At 41.7% G+C, this 15,756-nt stretch overlaps 1 protein-coding gene across 3 annotated transcripts in view; it reads right to left on the reverse strand.

Annotated features, from left to right (window-relative positions):
- TTC13 (tetratricopeptide repeat domain 13) overlaps positions 1-15,756 on the reverse strand; it is a 135,333-nt gene that overhangs the window by 16,201 nt on the left and 103,376 nt on the right. The gene's annotated exons all lie outside the window — the stretch shown is intronic.

Consider the following 15,756-nt stretch of genomic DNA (forward strand, 5'->3'; position numbering starts at 1 on the left):
CGCAAGATTGTGCGGATGTTGGATAAAGAACATCGACTAACATCCAAACAAGTTCAAGCTGCCCTGCAGTCCGAGGGTACAACAGTGTCAACCCGTACTATCCGTCGGCGTCTGAATGAGAAGGGACTGTATGGTAGGAGACCCAGGAAGACCCCACTTCTTACCCCGAGACATAAAAAAGCAAGGCTGGAGTTTGCCAAAACTTACCTGAAAAAGCCTAAAACGTTTTGGAAGAATGTTCTCTCGTCAGATGAGACAAAAGTAGAGTTTTTTGGGCAAAGACATCAACATAGAGTTTACAGGAGAAAAAAAGAGGCATTCAAAGAAAAGAACACGGTCCCTACAGTCAAACATGGCGGAGGTTCCCTGATGTTTTGGGGTTGCTTTGCTGCCTCTGGCACTGGACTGCTTGACCGTGTGCATGGCGTTATGAAGTCTGAAGACTACCAACAAATTTTGCAGCATAATGTAGGGCCCAGTGTGAGAAAGCTGGATCTCCCTCAGAGGCCATGGGTCTTCCAGCAGGACAAGGACCCAAAATACACTTCAAAAAGCACTAGAAAATGGTTTGAGAGAAAGCACTGGATACTTCTAAGGTGGCCAGCAATGAGTCCAGACCTGAATCCCATAGAACACCTGTGGAGAGATCTAAAAATGGTAGTTTGGAGAAGGCACCCTTCAAATATCAGGGACCTGGAGCAGTTTGCCAAAGAAGAATGGTCTAAAATTCCAGCAGAGCTTTGTGAGAAACTCATTGATGGTTTCCGGAAGCGGTTGGTCGCAGATATTTTGGCTAAACGTTGTGCAACAAAGTATTAGGCTGAGGGTGCCAATACTTTTGTCTGGCCCATTTTTGGAGTTTTGTGTGAAATGATCAATGTTTTGCTTCATTCTCTTTTGTGTTTTTTCATTTAAGACAAATTAAATGAAGATAATAATACCAAATAATTTGTGCTTGCAATCATTTTCAGGAAGAAAATGAGTATTATCTGACAAAATTGCAGGGGTGTCAATACTTTTGGCCATGACTGTATATTTTTTCTTTATTTAGGAATTTATTATTATTTTTTTTTTTTACACATATGAATATTTTTTTTTTTTACTTTTATAACATTGCCCCGGCATCACGTTATAGTTACAGATCGCTGATCTGACACTTTGCACAGCACTGTCAGATCTGAGCAGGAGCTGGTAAGCCACCTCCCTGCAGGACCCAAATGTAGCCCCGTGGCCATTTTGGATAAGGGGCCTGCAGGGAAGAGACGCTCGATACAAGGTGACCACATCGCCTTGTACCGAGGGTCTCAGGGAAGCCCATAGGGAGCCCTCTCCCTGCGCGATGTTTCCCTATGCCCCCCTAAAACGCTACGATCATGTTTGATCGCAGTGTGTTGGGGGTTAATGTCCGTGACCGCACCTGGCACATAGTGCCGGATGTCAGCTGACACTCGGCCGCGCTCCCCCCGTGAACGCGGCCGATCGCTATGACGTACTATCCCGTCCCTGGGAATTAAGTCCCAGGTCACCTTGACGGGATAGTACGTCATATGGGATTAAGGCATTAAAGGGATAATTATTCAAAGTTTGAAAACTGCTATTTTTTTTTCTTTTTACATTTTTGTCAAATTTCTGATATTTTTTTATAAACACAAAACATATCGACCTAAATTTACCATTATCATAAATTATAATGTGCCATGAAAAAAAATCTAAAAATTCACTGTGTTCCGTTGAAGCATTCCAGAGTTATTGCTACATAAAGCGACACTGGTCAGATTTTAAAAATTTGGCCTGGTTACTAATGGGTTAAAAACCAACAAAAACAAAAAACAGGAATCGGGAACCAAGTAATAAACTGGTTTGGTAGCGTAGACCGTTCAGAACTAAGATCTGAACACTGACATGGGGCCAGCAGAGGCCCAATAAGCTCAAAGGACTGGTGATAGGAGAAGAAGGAATGAGAAAAAAAAGGGTGAGGGGGTTTACTTTTGGACTACAATTGTACACTTTTTCGTTATGTACTTTTTCCCTTACAAAATCTTAAAACTGGAAGACATTGCTCAATGCCCACAATTTTCCAGTGCCAATATCTAGACTACTGAGTTTACAGCAGGGATTCATCTGTGGATGTTCATAAACTCATGTCCAGACATTTGCAGCTGTTTATTACATTTGTTAGAGAAGTGATAAGCATTCAGGATCACAATGTCCTATACTGCAAGACACGCTCCCCTGGCAGAGAATATTTTATACGTAGACTATAGATGCCATTTAGAGGACGTGCATTACTCATTTCAAGAGAATGGTATGTACAATGAAGAATTAACATTAAGCAAAGTTTAGAAAGTTTTCACTAAAATAAATATGTAAATAAAAATAAAACTCAAACTGCTGATTCCTTTTGACACTATGCGTTCCCTTTTCAACTAAGCTTAAAGACCAGTGGGTGAACATGTCTTCACAGGAAGCCAAGGTAGAACAGTGAAGCCTTTTTCCTTTCTCAACTCTGCAATTAGCAGTTCAGGTTGATTAACAGATTAAGGTTTACTGTAACATACAGACATGAGAAAACTAAACCTACTCTAAACTTTATGGTTTTACGTATCAGGACATAAAAAAAAAAAAATACGGCCCTTAGAAGGTTTTAAAACTAGGTAAAATACTAGTGTTGAGCATTCCGATACTGCAAATATTGGGTATCGGCCGATACTCGCTGTATCGGAATTCCGATACTGAGTTCCGATACTTTTAAGATATCGGATACCGGAATCGGAAGTTGGGCGGTGCGTGGGCGTAGACTGCGTGTATGTGTGCGGGGTCTGTGCGTGACTGCGGGGGGGGGGGGGGGGGGGTTTGGTGTCTGTGCTGGCCTGCCGGGGGTCTGAGTAGCCTGCCGGGGGTCTGTACGGGCCTCTAGGGAATCTGTGCGGCCTGCCGGGGGTCTGTGCGGCCTGCCGGGGGTCTGTGCGGGCCTCTCGGGGGTCTGTGCGGCCTGCCCGGGCTATGCCTGCTGCAATGGCAGTGATTGACACATTAGCCAATGATGGGACAGTAGTAGTCCCATCATCCGGCTAATGTGCTGAATGTAAAAAAATATATATATATAATGAAAAAAGGAACAGCATCAAAATATTACCTTAAAAAAAACGTGCAAAGCTTTCCAAACCACTGTTGTAGGTGCGTGGCAACGTTTCGGATATAGTATCCTTTCTCAAGCAGTGTATACATAGAAATGTCAGGTTTTTATACAGACCACAGGTAAATCTCATTACAAATATCATTACATCAATTTATCAAAAGTACAGTACTATCAAAGTGACAAGAAAAAGTGCATACGTGCAGTAATCAAAAGATCCCTTTAAAACATCACATTAGACAGCATTTGCTGTACAGCGATCTCTCATATAATACAAAAGTACATTAAGTACCTAATCGCCATAATTACACTAGCCAGGTGTCACCATATGAAGCGCAATCCAAAAGAAACACTCACACATGTTCTTGCTTGTAGACGCCATGTCCACGGCGTTCCCAGACTCAAACTGCGCATGTCCATGACGATATTACCCATGGATCATAGCGCCACTCTTTGCGCCTGCGCAGACAGCATTTGAGGTGACGGATGCCATCTTGCTTAAGGTAATCCACTAATCTCCAGTCGCCGTTATACATATGAACCGATGTCACAGCAATGACAGAATTAAAGCAGAACATAAACCTGCATATAGCATATATTAAGGTGCATCTTATCATCCCACAAAAGGAACCATAAGCATCATTAAATAATGGCACACATGCCAAACTGTGAGGACATCATTATAGAACAATATCTGTTCTTATGAATGGACAATTAGTAAGATCAAAACATGGACAATTATAAAAATAACCAAGGTCACGGCATAAGCCTAGTAACGTGCTACGAGATACCAGGAACACCCCACTCATAAAGAAGGGTCTCCTGTGTCAAGAGCGCAGACCAGAGCGAAAAAGGAGGAAATTAAACCCCCCTTCCACTCAGCCCACAACAAGTAGCACAAAAAGACCAATGGTAAAGAAACTCTAAGTGTCCATATTTCGAATTGTAAATGAACCAGAACACATTAAATGGAGTTCAATACAAAGATTTTATTACGTCCCCCAGTTTTACAGTCTGGATGATAGTGTGTAACTTCAAAACGCTGTTTTGCATATGATATTGTTATGTTACAAAAAAAACAAGCAAAATGTGAGAAAAAAATATAAAAAAAAAAAAACAAAAAAAAGAAAAAAATTTTTTTATTGGCATTGTCACTTCATATGGCGGTACACCTGAAAAAAAAGGAAAAAAGGAATGAATCCGGAGAAAAAGGATCTTCAAATACATATAAAACACACTCAAACATATGGGGAAAAGAACCCACAATGTATATTACAGAAGCTGATTACATTTAAAATGTACATTTAAACCATGAGGTTTAAGGGTATTTAATTTTGTTATCCATTCCAATTCCCTCCTCTTTAATAATCTTAAACGATCCCCTCCCCTCCTCTGAACAGGTATAGTATCAATTATACGAAATCGTAATTGTTTTTCAGTGTAATTTTTCTCTGAGAAATGTTTAGAGACTGGAAGGTCCATACTTTTTTTCGTATAGTATGCCGGTGTTGATTGATTCTTGTTTTAAAATCACAACTAGTCTCACCCACATACCATAAATGACACGGACATTCAAGTAAATATATCACATATTCCGAGTCACATGTCAAAAAATAACGGATTTTAAATACCTCATTGGTCACAGGATGAGTAAAGAATGAGCCCTTCAACATTAAACAACAATTGACACGAGAGACACGTGTTTGTCCCGTAAATGTCAACTGATTACATTTTTTAAAAGATCAGACCTAACCAGAGTAGAAGCTATGGTACAGTTCCGTTTATAAGAGAACAATGGTGGCTGTGAGAATTCAGATACTTGTGGTAAGCACCTATGCAACATCCCCCAGTGTTTAGTTATAATATTGGCAATTACGCCAATCTCCTACAATTGATGAGACAATTAAATTTACCCTCATGTACTCTAAAACGGATATACAATTTCTGGACGTTAATGTAAGATGTGAGGCAAATAAACTGACTACCCAATTGTATACTAAACCGACTGATAGAAATGATCTACTTTCCTTTGATAGCCAGCATCCGAAAAAAATGAAAGAATCGATAGTCAGCTTTTGCGCATTAAGAGAATTGAAAGTGATGTTTATTCACGAGAAAATTCCTTTCAAAATGTCATGAAAAGATTTTTGGATAGGGGCTATCCCCAAAGTTTGTTGGATACTCAGAAAACTAGAGTGGATAATGTGAATAGAGAGGATCTGTTTCATAAAAAAATCAAAGGCCAAGGTTTTGAATCGTATTCCTTTTGTAACATCCTACTGTGAGGAGAGTGGCGTAATTGCCAATATTATAACTAAACACTGGGGGATGTTGCATAGGTGCTTACCACAAGTATCTGAATTCTCACAGCCACCATTGTTCTCTTATAAACGGAACTGTACCATAGCTTCTACTCTGGTTAGGTCTGATCTTTTAAAAAATGTAATCAGTTGACATTTACGGGACAAACACGTGTCTCTCGTGTCAATTGTTGTTTAATGTTGAAGGGCTCATTCTTTACTCATCCTGTGACCAATGAGGTATTTAAAATCCGTTATTTTTTGACATGTGACTCGGAATATGTGATATATTTACTTGAATGTCCGTGTCATTTATGGTATGTGGGTGAGACTAGTTGTGATTTTAAAACAAGAATCAATCAACACCGGCATACTATACGAAAAAAACGTATGGACCTTCCAGTCTCTAAACATTTCTCAGAGAAAAATTACACTGAAAAACAATTACGATTTCGTATAATTGATACTATACCTGTTCAGAGGAGGGGAGGGGATCGTTTAAGATTATTAAAGAGGAGGGAATGGGAATGGATAACAAAATTAAATACCCTTAAACCTCATGGTTTAAATGTAGATTTTAAATGTAATCAGCTTCTGTAAGATACATTGTGGGTTCTTTTCCCCATATGTTTGAGTGTGTTTTTATATGTATTTGAAGATCCTTTTTCTCCGGATTCATTCCTTTTTTCCTTTTTTTTTCCAGGTGTACCGCCATATGAAGTGACAATGCCAATAAAAAATTTTTTCTTTTTTTTGTTTTTTTCTTTTTTATATTTTTTTCTCACATTTTGCTTGGTTTTTTTTGTAACATAACAATATCATATGCAAAACAACGTTTTGAAGTTACACACTATCATCCAGACTGTAAAACTGGGGGACGTAATAAAATCTTTGTATTGAACTCCATTTAATGTGTTCTGGTTCATTTACAATTCGAAATATGGACACTTAGAGTTTCTTTACCATTGGTCTTTTTGTGCTACTTGTTGTGGGCTGAGTGGAAGGGGGGTTTAATTTCCTCCTTTTTCGCTCTGGTCTGCGCTCTTGACACAGGAGACCCTTCTTTATGAGTGGGGTGTTCCTGGTGTCTCGTAGCACGTTACTAGGCTTATGCCGTGACCTTGGTTATTTTTATAATTGTCCATGTTTTGATCTTACTAATTGTCCATTCATAAGAACAGATATTGTTCTATAATGATGTCCTCACAGTTTGGCATGTGTGCCATTATTTAATGATGCTTATGGTTCCTTTTGTGGGATGATAAGATGCACCTTAATATATGCTATATGCAGGTTTATGCTCTGCTTTAATTCTGTCATTGCTGTGACATCGGTTCATATGTATAACGGCGACTGGAGATTAGTGGATTACCTTAAGCAAGATGGCATCCGTCACCTCAAATGCTGTCTGCGCAGGCGCAAAGAGTGGCGCTATGATCCATGGGTAATATCGTCATGGACATGCGCAGTTTGAGTCTGGGAACGCCGTGGACATGGCGTCTACAAGCAAGAACATGTGTGAGTGTTTCTTTTGGATTGCGCTTCATATGGTGACACCTGGCTAGTGTAATTATGGCGATTAGGTACTTAATGTACTTTTGTATTATATGAGAGATCGCTGTACAGCAAATGCTGTCTAATGTGATGTTTTAAAGGGATCTTTTGATTACTGCACGTATGCACTTTTTCTTGTCACTTTGATAGTACTGTACTTTTGATAAATTGATGTAACGATATTTGTAATGAGATTTACCTGTGGTTTGTATAAAAACCTGACATTTCTATGTATACACTGCTTGAGAAAGGATACTATATCCGAAACGTTGCCACGCCGTTCAGGAATTAAAGTCCACTTTTTTTCATTTGGTTGTGCTGTTTTCCTTTTTTCTTTTGCATATATATATATATATATATATATATATATATATATATATATATATATATATATATATATATATATATATATATATATATATATATATATATATATATATATACACACACACACGTATATGTGTAGTGAGTGTGTATTTACACGTGCGCGTATGTGTGTGTGTGTGTGTGTGTGTGTGTGTGTGTGTGTGTGTGTGTGTGTGTGTGTGTGTGTGTATATATATATATATATATATATATATATATATATATACATATACATATACACACACACATATACATATATACATATACACACACACACACATACACCGTATATACCCGAGTATAAGCCGACCACCCTAATACACACACCGTATATACCCGAGTATAAGCCGACCACCCCAATTTTTCCACAAGAAACAGGGAAAACTTAATGACTCGAGTATAAGCCTAGGGCGGAAAATGCAGCAGCTACCGGTAAATTTCAAAAGTAAAAATAGATACCAATACACACACACACACACATATATACATACATACATACACACAAAACATACTACATACATACAACATACATACTACATACATACATACATACATACTACATACAATACATTCATACATTACATACAATACATTAAACAGAGTTCATACTCACCATCACTTGTCATTTTGATCCCCGAAGCCAGTGTCATCTGTAGAAAAGATTAAAATAACAAAACAACCAATATACTCCCTGATCCGCAGAAATCCACGAGTGTCCCACGACGATTTCCCGTGGAGAACGGCAGCATCAGCTGATGCGACCACTCTCTTGGGGCTCCAGGAACACAATGACGGGAGGAAGGTATCCTTCCGCACTATATTCCTCCGCCGCTGTAAAAAAAAAAAAAATTAGTCCCCGGTCTCACTTTTGGCATTGCTGTGTGTGAAATTTTCCCACGCAGCAATTGACATTAAAAAGTGAGACTTTGAACTCTAGTAACCTCTCAGTGATGCACTGCAGGAGCCATTGTCTCCTGTCAGTGTGTCACTGAGGGTCCTATAGAGCAGTGACATCACCCGATGTCACTGTTCTTTAGGGGAGATCGTCGTGGGACACTCGTTATTAATTAGACTACGGCAGACAGGTAGTATACAGTTTATTATTTTACGTTTTTTGCAGGCGCCGAAGTATGGTAAGTATGGTTAAATGAAGAATATTAAAATACTTTTATCCTAATGTGTGTGTGTTTTATTAACCCTTTACTAGTATTGGATTAATAATGGATAGGCGTCTTATTGACGCCTCTCCATTATTAACCCGGCTTAATGTCACCTTACAATAGCAAGGTGACATTAACCCCTTATTACCCCATATCCCACCGCTACACGGGAGTGGGAAGAGAGGGGTTAAGTGTCGGAATTGGCGCATCTTACAGATGCGCCATTTCTGGGGCAGCTGCGGACTGGTAATTGTAGCCGTGTTTGTAGCCGGGGGAGGGCAATATCCATGGCCCCTCTCTAGGCTATGAATATCAGCCTGTCTGCGTAGACTTTCTGGCTGTAAAATATAGGGGGGCCCCACGTCATATTTTTTTGGGGTCCCCCTATTTTAATAACAAGTAAAGGCTACGCAGACAGCTGCGGACTGATATTCATAGCAGGCTACAAATATTGGCCCTCGGCTGTCGGCTTTCCCTCTGGCGCAGAAAATTGAGCGGGAGCCCACGCCGTTTTTTTCTTTTAATTAACGCTCATTAAGACCTCTTTCACACTTGGGTTGGTACGGGTCCATCGCACGTTGTGAAATTTGTGCACGACGTGGGCAGCGGATGCAGTTTTTCATCGCATCCGCTGCCCATTCTGAGGTCCAGGGAGGAGGGGGCGGAGTTTCGGCCACGCATGCGCGGTAGAAAATGGCGGACGCGACAAACAAAAAAAAGGTTCATGCCGACGGTCCGCCAAAACACGACAGATCCGTTGCACGACTGACGCAACGTGTGGCCATCCGTCGTTAATACAAGTCGTTAATCCAAAACATTTGCAGGATCCGTTTTTTTTCTCATAGAGTAGTATTATCGCCGGATTGCGCCTGATGGCCACGCGTTTCATCCGTTTTTTGCCAGATCCGTCAGTGACGGATCTGGCAAAAAACGGATGAAACGTGTGGCCATCAGGGGCAATCCGGCGCTAATACAACTCTATGAGAAAAAAACGGATCCGGCGGAAAAAAAACGGATTCTGCAAATGTGCTCGCAGGATGCGTTTTTTACCCATAAACTTGTATTAGCGACGGATGTCGTGCAACGGATCCGTCGTGTTTTGGCGGACCGTCGGCACAAAAAAAGTTCAAGTGAACATTTTTTTGCATGTTGCGTCTGCCATTTTCTACCGCGCATGCGTGGCCGAAACTCCGCCCCCTCCTCCCCGGACTTCAGAATGGGCAGCGGATGCGTTGAAAAACTGCATCCGCTGCCCACGTCGTGCACAAATTTCACAACGTGTGTCGGTACGTCGGCCCGACGCATAGCGATGGACCCGTACCGACGCAAGAGTGAAAGAGGCCTTAAAGGGAAGGTGCCACCAGTTTTCTTGTATTTTGTTTTTTTGTGAAATTAAGCTTAAAATAGTAATTAAAATGTATTAATGCAATGTTTGCACTGTTTGCAAACATTTCTATATGAAAAATATTATATATTTTTCTACAAATATACATATTTACCACTAGGGGGAGCATTTACCGTTTTAGACCTCAAGCAGCTATAGTAACATTTAGCAGCTTTACTCTTTGCTGGAAAATTGGGGCAATAACTGCTGACATCACCATTTCCCTCCCCTTTTGGGTGGTCTAATATCCCTGGGGCAGAATGAAGAGCAGCATCACAGGGCAGAGCCATTTTGTGTGTGACTGCCCTGTGACCTGCTATCACCAGCAGTTACTGCATCAGAGGCACAGCTTGTTTACAGAGGAGCAGAACAGTGGACTCCACAGCATTTTTTGTGAATAACATTCTTGCCATCCCCCTTCCCCCATCTTAATCCCTGTCCTGTCAGCTGCCCTGCTCTCTCTCCAGGTGTCACCTCCCTCTCTGCAGGCTATGAGTGCAGCTTACTGGAGATCACAGGGACTGTGTGTGAGGGGGAGGCGGAGACACAGCAGGAGAAGCACACAGGGCAGCATGTGAGGAGCAGAGGATGTCTGCCAACTGTGCCCAGGACATGCCTGCCTGGAGTAGAGGAGCAGTGAGGGCTTCTTCTGTCCTGCGATAGAGAGTAAGTGGAGCTCGGCAGATAGCACTGGGCTATAATAAAATGGCAGCTAGTCACACCTACAGCAGTGTGTTGTGCAGCCCACAGAGGCGTGCCCAGCTCACTGCTAATGCTGCTGCAATGTTACAGATAGTGTCAGATTACGGCACCCCATGGACATAGGAGATAATAGACCGGCGCTGACCCTGATAGTGCCCTGCTACTGCTGCAAAACCAAGATGTCAGCCCCCAGTGCATTCTTTAAACTCATATAACACATGAAATCTGTTTCACATGCATTTCAAACTTGCTTATAGCAGCATGTTATGCTACATTACAGCGATTTATTAATGACCTACAAACGCGGTACCTTCCCTTTAATGAGCGTTTAATAAAAAAAATTAAAAAAAAGGAAAAAACGGCGTGGGCTCCCGCGCAATTTTCTGCGCCAGAGGGGGAAAGCCGACGCCCGGGAGCCAATATTTGTAGCCTGCTATGAATATCAGTCCGCAGCTGTCTGTGTAGCCTTTACTGGCTATTAAAATAGGGGGACCCCCCAAAAAATGACGTGGTGTCCCCCTATATTTTATAGCCAGAAAGGCCACGCAGACAGCTGCGGGCTGATATTCATAGCCTAGAGAGGGGCCATGGATATTGTCCTCCCCTCCCCCCGCCTACAAATACCAGTCCGCAGCCGCCCCAGAAATGGCGCATCTGTAAGATGTGCCAATTCCGGCACTTAGCCCCTCTCTTCAAACTCCCGTGTAGCGGTGGGATAAGGGGTAATGAGGGGTTAATGTCACCTTGCTATTGTAAGGTGACATTAAGCCGGGTTAATAATGGAGAGGCGTCAATAAGACGCCTATCCATTATTAATCCTAGTGCAGTGAAAGAGTTAAAAAAATAAATAAATAATAAAGACACAGCCAGAAAAAAGTATTTTAATATTCTTCGTTTAACCATACTTCAGCTCCTGCAAAAAACGTAAAATAAACCGTATACTACCTGTCCGCCGTAGTCCAATTAATAACGAGCGTCCCACGACGATCTCCCCTATAGAACAGTGACATCGGGTGATGTCACTGCTCTATAGGACCTTCAGTGACACACTGACAGGAGACAATGGCTCCTGCAGTGCATCACTGAGAGGTTACTAGAGTTCAAAGTCTCACTTTATGGCAATTGCTGCGTGGGAAAATTTCTCACACAGCAATGCCAAAAGTGAGACTAGGGACTATTTTTTTTACAGCGGCGGAGGACACCTTCCTCCCGTCATTGTGTTCCTGGAGCCCCAAGAGAGTGGTCGCATCAGCTGATGCTGCCGTTCTCCACGGGAGATCGTCGTGGTACACTCGTGGATTTCTGCGGATCAGGGAGTATATTGGTTGTTTGTTATTTTAAGCTTTTCTACAGATGACACTGGCTTCGGGGATCAAAATGACAAGTGATGGTGAGTATGTACTCTATGTTATATGTAATGTATTGTATGTAGCATGCATGTATGTAGCATGCATGTATGTAGCATGCATGTATGTAGCATGCATGTATGTAGCATGCATGTATGTAGCATGCATGTATGTAGCATGCATGTATGTAGCATGCATGTATGTAGCATGCATGTATGTAGCATGCATGTATGTAGCATGCATGTATGTAGCATGCATGTATGTAGCATTTTTTTTTCCCCATTCAACACATTAGCCGAATGATGGGACTACTGTTGTGAATTCTGCTTTTGGGCTCCCTCCTGTGGTTGTAGATGGTAATGCAGTTGTGTCTGGACTGCAGGATTGGACAGGTGTATCAGCTAATTGCAAGGCTGACTGGGGTATTTAGCTTTGCAGGACTCTTTGGTCCCTGCCAGTTGTCAATGTTTCTTGTGAAGTGTTGGTTCACTTTCTGGCTTCTCCTGCTCGCTGCCAATATCAGCAAAGATAAGTGTTTGGTTTTTGTTTCTGTGGCACACTGCCAGTGTGCTTGTTTCAGTTTTATTCCTGCTCTGATTGTAGGATTCACTGGAGTTGCAGATATACGCTCCTGCATCTTTTAGTAGATGTAGGAAGTTTTGGTATATTCTGCTGTGGATGTTTTGAAGGGTTTTTTACTGACCGCACAGAACTCTGTCCTATCCTGTCCTATCTAGCTAGAGTGGCCTCCTGTGCTAATCCAGTTTTTCTGCCTGTGCATGTTTTTTCCTCTTCGACTCACCGCCAATATTTGTGGGGGGCTGTCTATCCTTTTTGGGGATTTTCTCTGAGGCAAGATAGTATTCCTATTTCCATCTTTAGGGGTATTTAGTTCTCCGGCTGTGACGAGGTGTCTAGGTGTGTTAGGTACACTCCACGGCTACTTCTAGTTGCGGTGTTAAGTTCAGGATTGCGGTCAGTACAGTGGCCACTTTCTCCTGTGAAAGTTCTCATGCAGTTCCTAGGTCACCGGATCATAACAGACTACTACTGTCCCATCATTGGCTAATGTGTCAATCAATGCCATTGTAGCAGGCATAGCCCGATGGGACTCGTGGTCCCATCGGATGATGCCTGCACACAAACACAAAGACCCCAGGGCCACAGAGACCCCTGAGAGGCCCATACAGACCCCTGGCAGGCCGCACAGACCCCCGAGAAGCCCGTACAGACCCCCGAGAAGCCCGTACAGACCCCCGGCAGGCCGCACAGACCCCCAGCAGGCCACACAGACCCCCGGCAGGCCACACAGACCCCCGGCAGGCCACACAGATCTGGGCAGGCCGCACAGACCCCCGAGAGGCCCGTACAGACCCCCCACGGTCCAACACAGACACGCAGTCTCCGCCCACGCACCGCCCACACTCTTCTCCCCTCCGGAACAGGATGTACAAGGAAAGAAAGGGCTTATTTTCATTCCGATATTTGTGTCCCATTGACTTGCATTGGTTTCCGGTATCGGTAATATCCGATATTTTTTTGATATCGGCCGATACAATCCGATCCCGATATTTCCGAATATCGGAAGGCATCGCTCAACACTAGTAAATACAATCTCTGTTGAACAACATATGACAAACTACTCCAAGTTATTATTTAACAAAAAATAGACCAAAATGCAGAAGCAGTGTGGGAAATATTAAGTACACCCCAGCAGCAATAACGTGAAGTAATTGTTTTCATTATCAGTTTCTCATATCGTTCTGGAGATGAATTGAGAATGAAAGATCAATTCTGGAGAAGGAAACAGAAAACTCCTTATCTCTGATGACATCTATTACAAATTTGCTTATTTTCATGTGCATTATTGATTTATGAAATAAAAAGTTATGGAAACCCTTAACCACATAGAGGCCAAGCGATTTTGGGGCATTTGTTTGTTTCACCCATTATTACAAGAGCCATAACAGGTTTTTTTTCCTCCGTTGAAAAGCCACTTAAGGGTAGTTTTGAAGGACACTATTCATTTTGGCTTACAGTATACTGGAAAACAGAAAAAAATCCAAGTATAGTAAAACTGTGAAAAAAGAAAAGAAATGCAATTCTGTTATAGTCTATTTGGTTTTGTTTTATGGCACTCATTCTTCTGGATCGATGACCTCACACATTAAACTTTAGAATTTTGGTTTACAGTGAGGTTCATGGTCAATTCATTGATTGCAAGTTGCCCAGATCACCTGGCTGCAAAACAAGCCCAATTTACTAGCCCTCCAATATTGGGAATCATGCAGATTCAGGATTTCTATATAAAAAGGAAAAACTAAGGGCCAAACTCATTATTGTATTTGACTTTTTTGTCTATTTTCCAATTTTGAGTATGCTTTTGGGCCAAAATCTTATTTTCGGCTGTGTACATTTTGAAGTCTGTTTTTACTTGTCCTTTTTTCTCTGTTTGTCATTGTAGGCATGTGGTTTTTGTAATCCAGATGTTTGCAGCAATTATTTGCAACTTTTTAAAAAGTTGTACATTTTTGAACAAATATACTTTTTCTCCTCCCCACAGTAGTTTTTTTCTACAATTGTTAAGAGTTACTTGCAACATTTTAAAGAATAATAAAACCGTTTGCTCTAAAAGAAAAGCACAAAAAAGATGAAAGCTAAAAATAAAGAGCATTTTCTAATTTAAGCTAAATTTATGAAAAAATTTGTACTATTTAGAAGGATTTGGCGACAACAACGCCAGTGAATACAACAAAAAAAAAAAATACAAAAGTGGCTTAAAAATGAAAATGCTGAATCGGAAATAGCTTTCTGGTTAGGCACCGCAAACAACTTTGGCACCTGTCAGTTGAATGATGTTTTTTTTTTTTCCATGATCGTTCGGCTGGCAGCCATTTTGACATCTCTCCTACTCACAGGACTGCACGCTCAGCTGAGGGCCCCTGTATTCTCTAGTAGAGATGAGCAAATTTGATCGGGTCAGGGCTTATTCGGCAAGCTATAGCACTTGCCTAATAAGCTGCAGATGGGACTCGGCTACATGGAGAACGGCCCTTCAGCTGTTCAGCTCAGCAGCTGCATATGTCGCGGCTGTGTGACAGTAACGATACATGCATGGAGAGCCTGTTTGTTTCTGCCGAACAGCTGATAAGCCGGAGCGATCCTGGAAGCTGGGTTCCCTCTGCAGCTTATTCAGTAACTGCTATAGCTTGCCGTATAAGCCCTGACCCGAGCAAATTTGCTCATATCTATTCTCTAGGAAAGAGCCATTGGTGGTGGTTGATCTTTGGGAGGACAAAAGCATAGTCAGTCCGGAATCAGACGTCTCTATTCTTATCTCCGCCAACAATCAATTTAATGTTCAAACTGATAGGTTTGGCCAAGGTTAGTCCAATGTATATCCGGGTGGGGCTTTAGTCTTGATTTCCATGTCGCTCATTTGCTAGTAATTTTTTTTTTTAGGGATCCCTGGACAGTACAATATAAGTGAACGGAGCCCCAAGCCCCACTCACTTACAGAATGAAAATCTGCATTGAATTCTAGACATGCTGTTGTAGAACTCGTGTGGATTTAGTCCTTGCAATGCAATTTTGGAAATCTACAGTCAAACAATAAAATCTACATGTAACGTGCATTTCATAGAGAATTTTTGTCTGGATTTTAACGAACATTAGTGTCATTTGTGAACCCGGCGTCTAAAGGACAAGAGATATTTCCTTATTTTAGTTTGCGCTATCTTCATCCTGCATTTTCCTTCTGTGAAAATAAGACTGATACAAGCAGTACATTGCTCTTTACAAATATTTT

This window comes from Ranitomeya imitator, chromosome 5, assembly GCF_032444005.1.
Source record: "Ranitomeya imitator isolate aRanImi1 chromosome 5, aRanImi1.pri, whole genome shotgun sequence".
NCBI classification, from domain to species: Eukaryota; Metazoa; Chordata; class Amphibia; order Anura; family Dendrobatidae; genus Ranitomeya; species Ranitomeya imitator.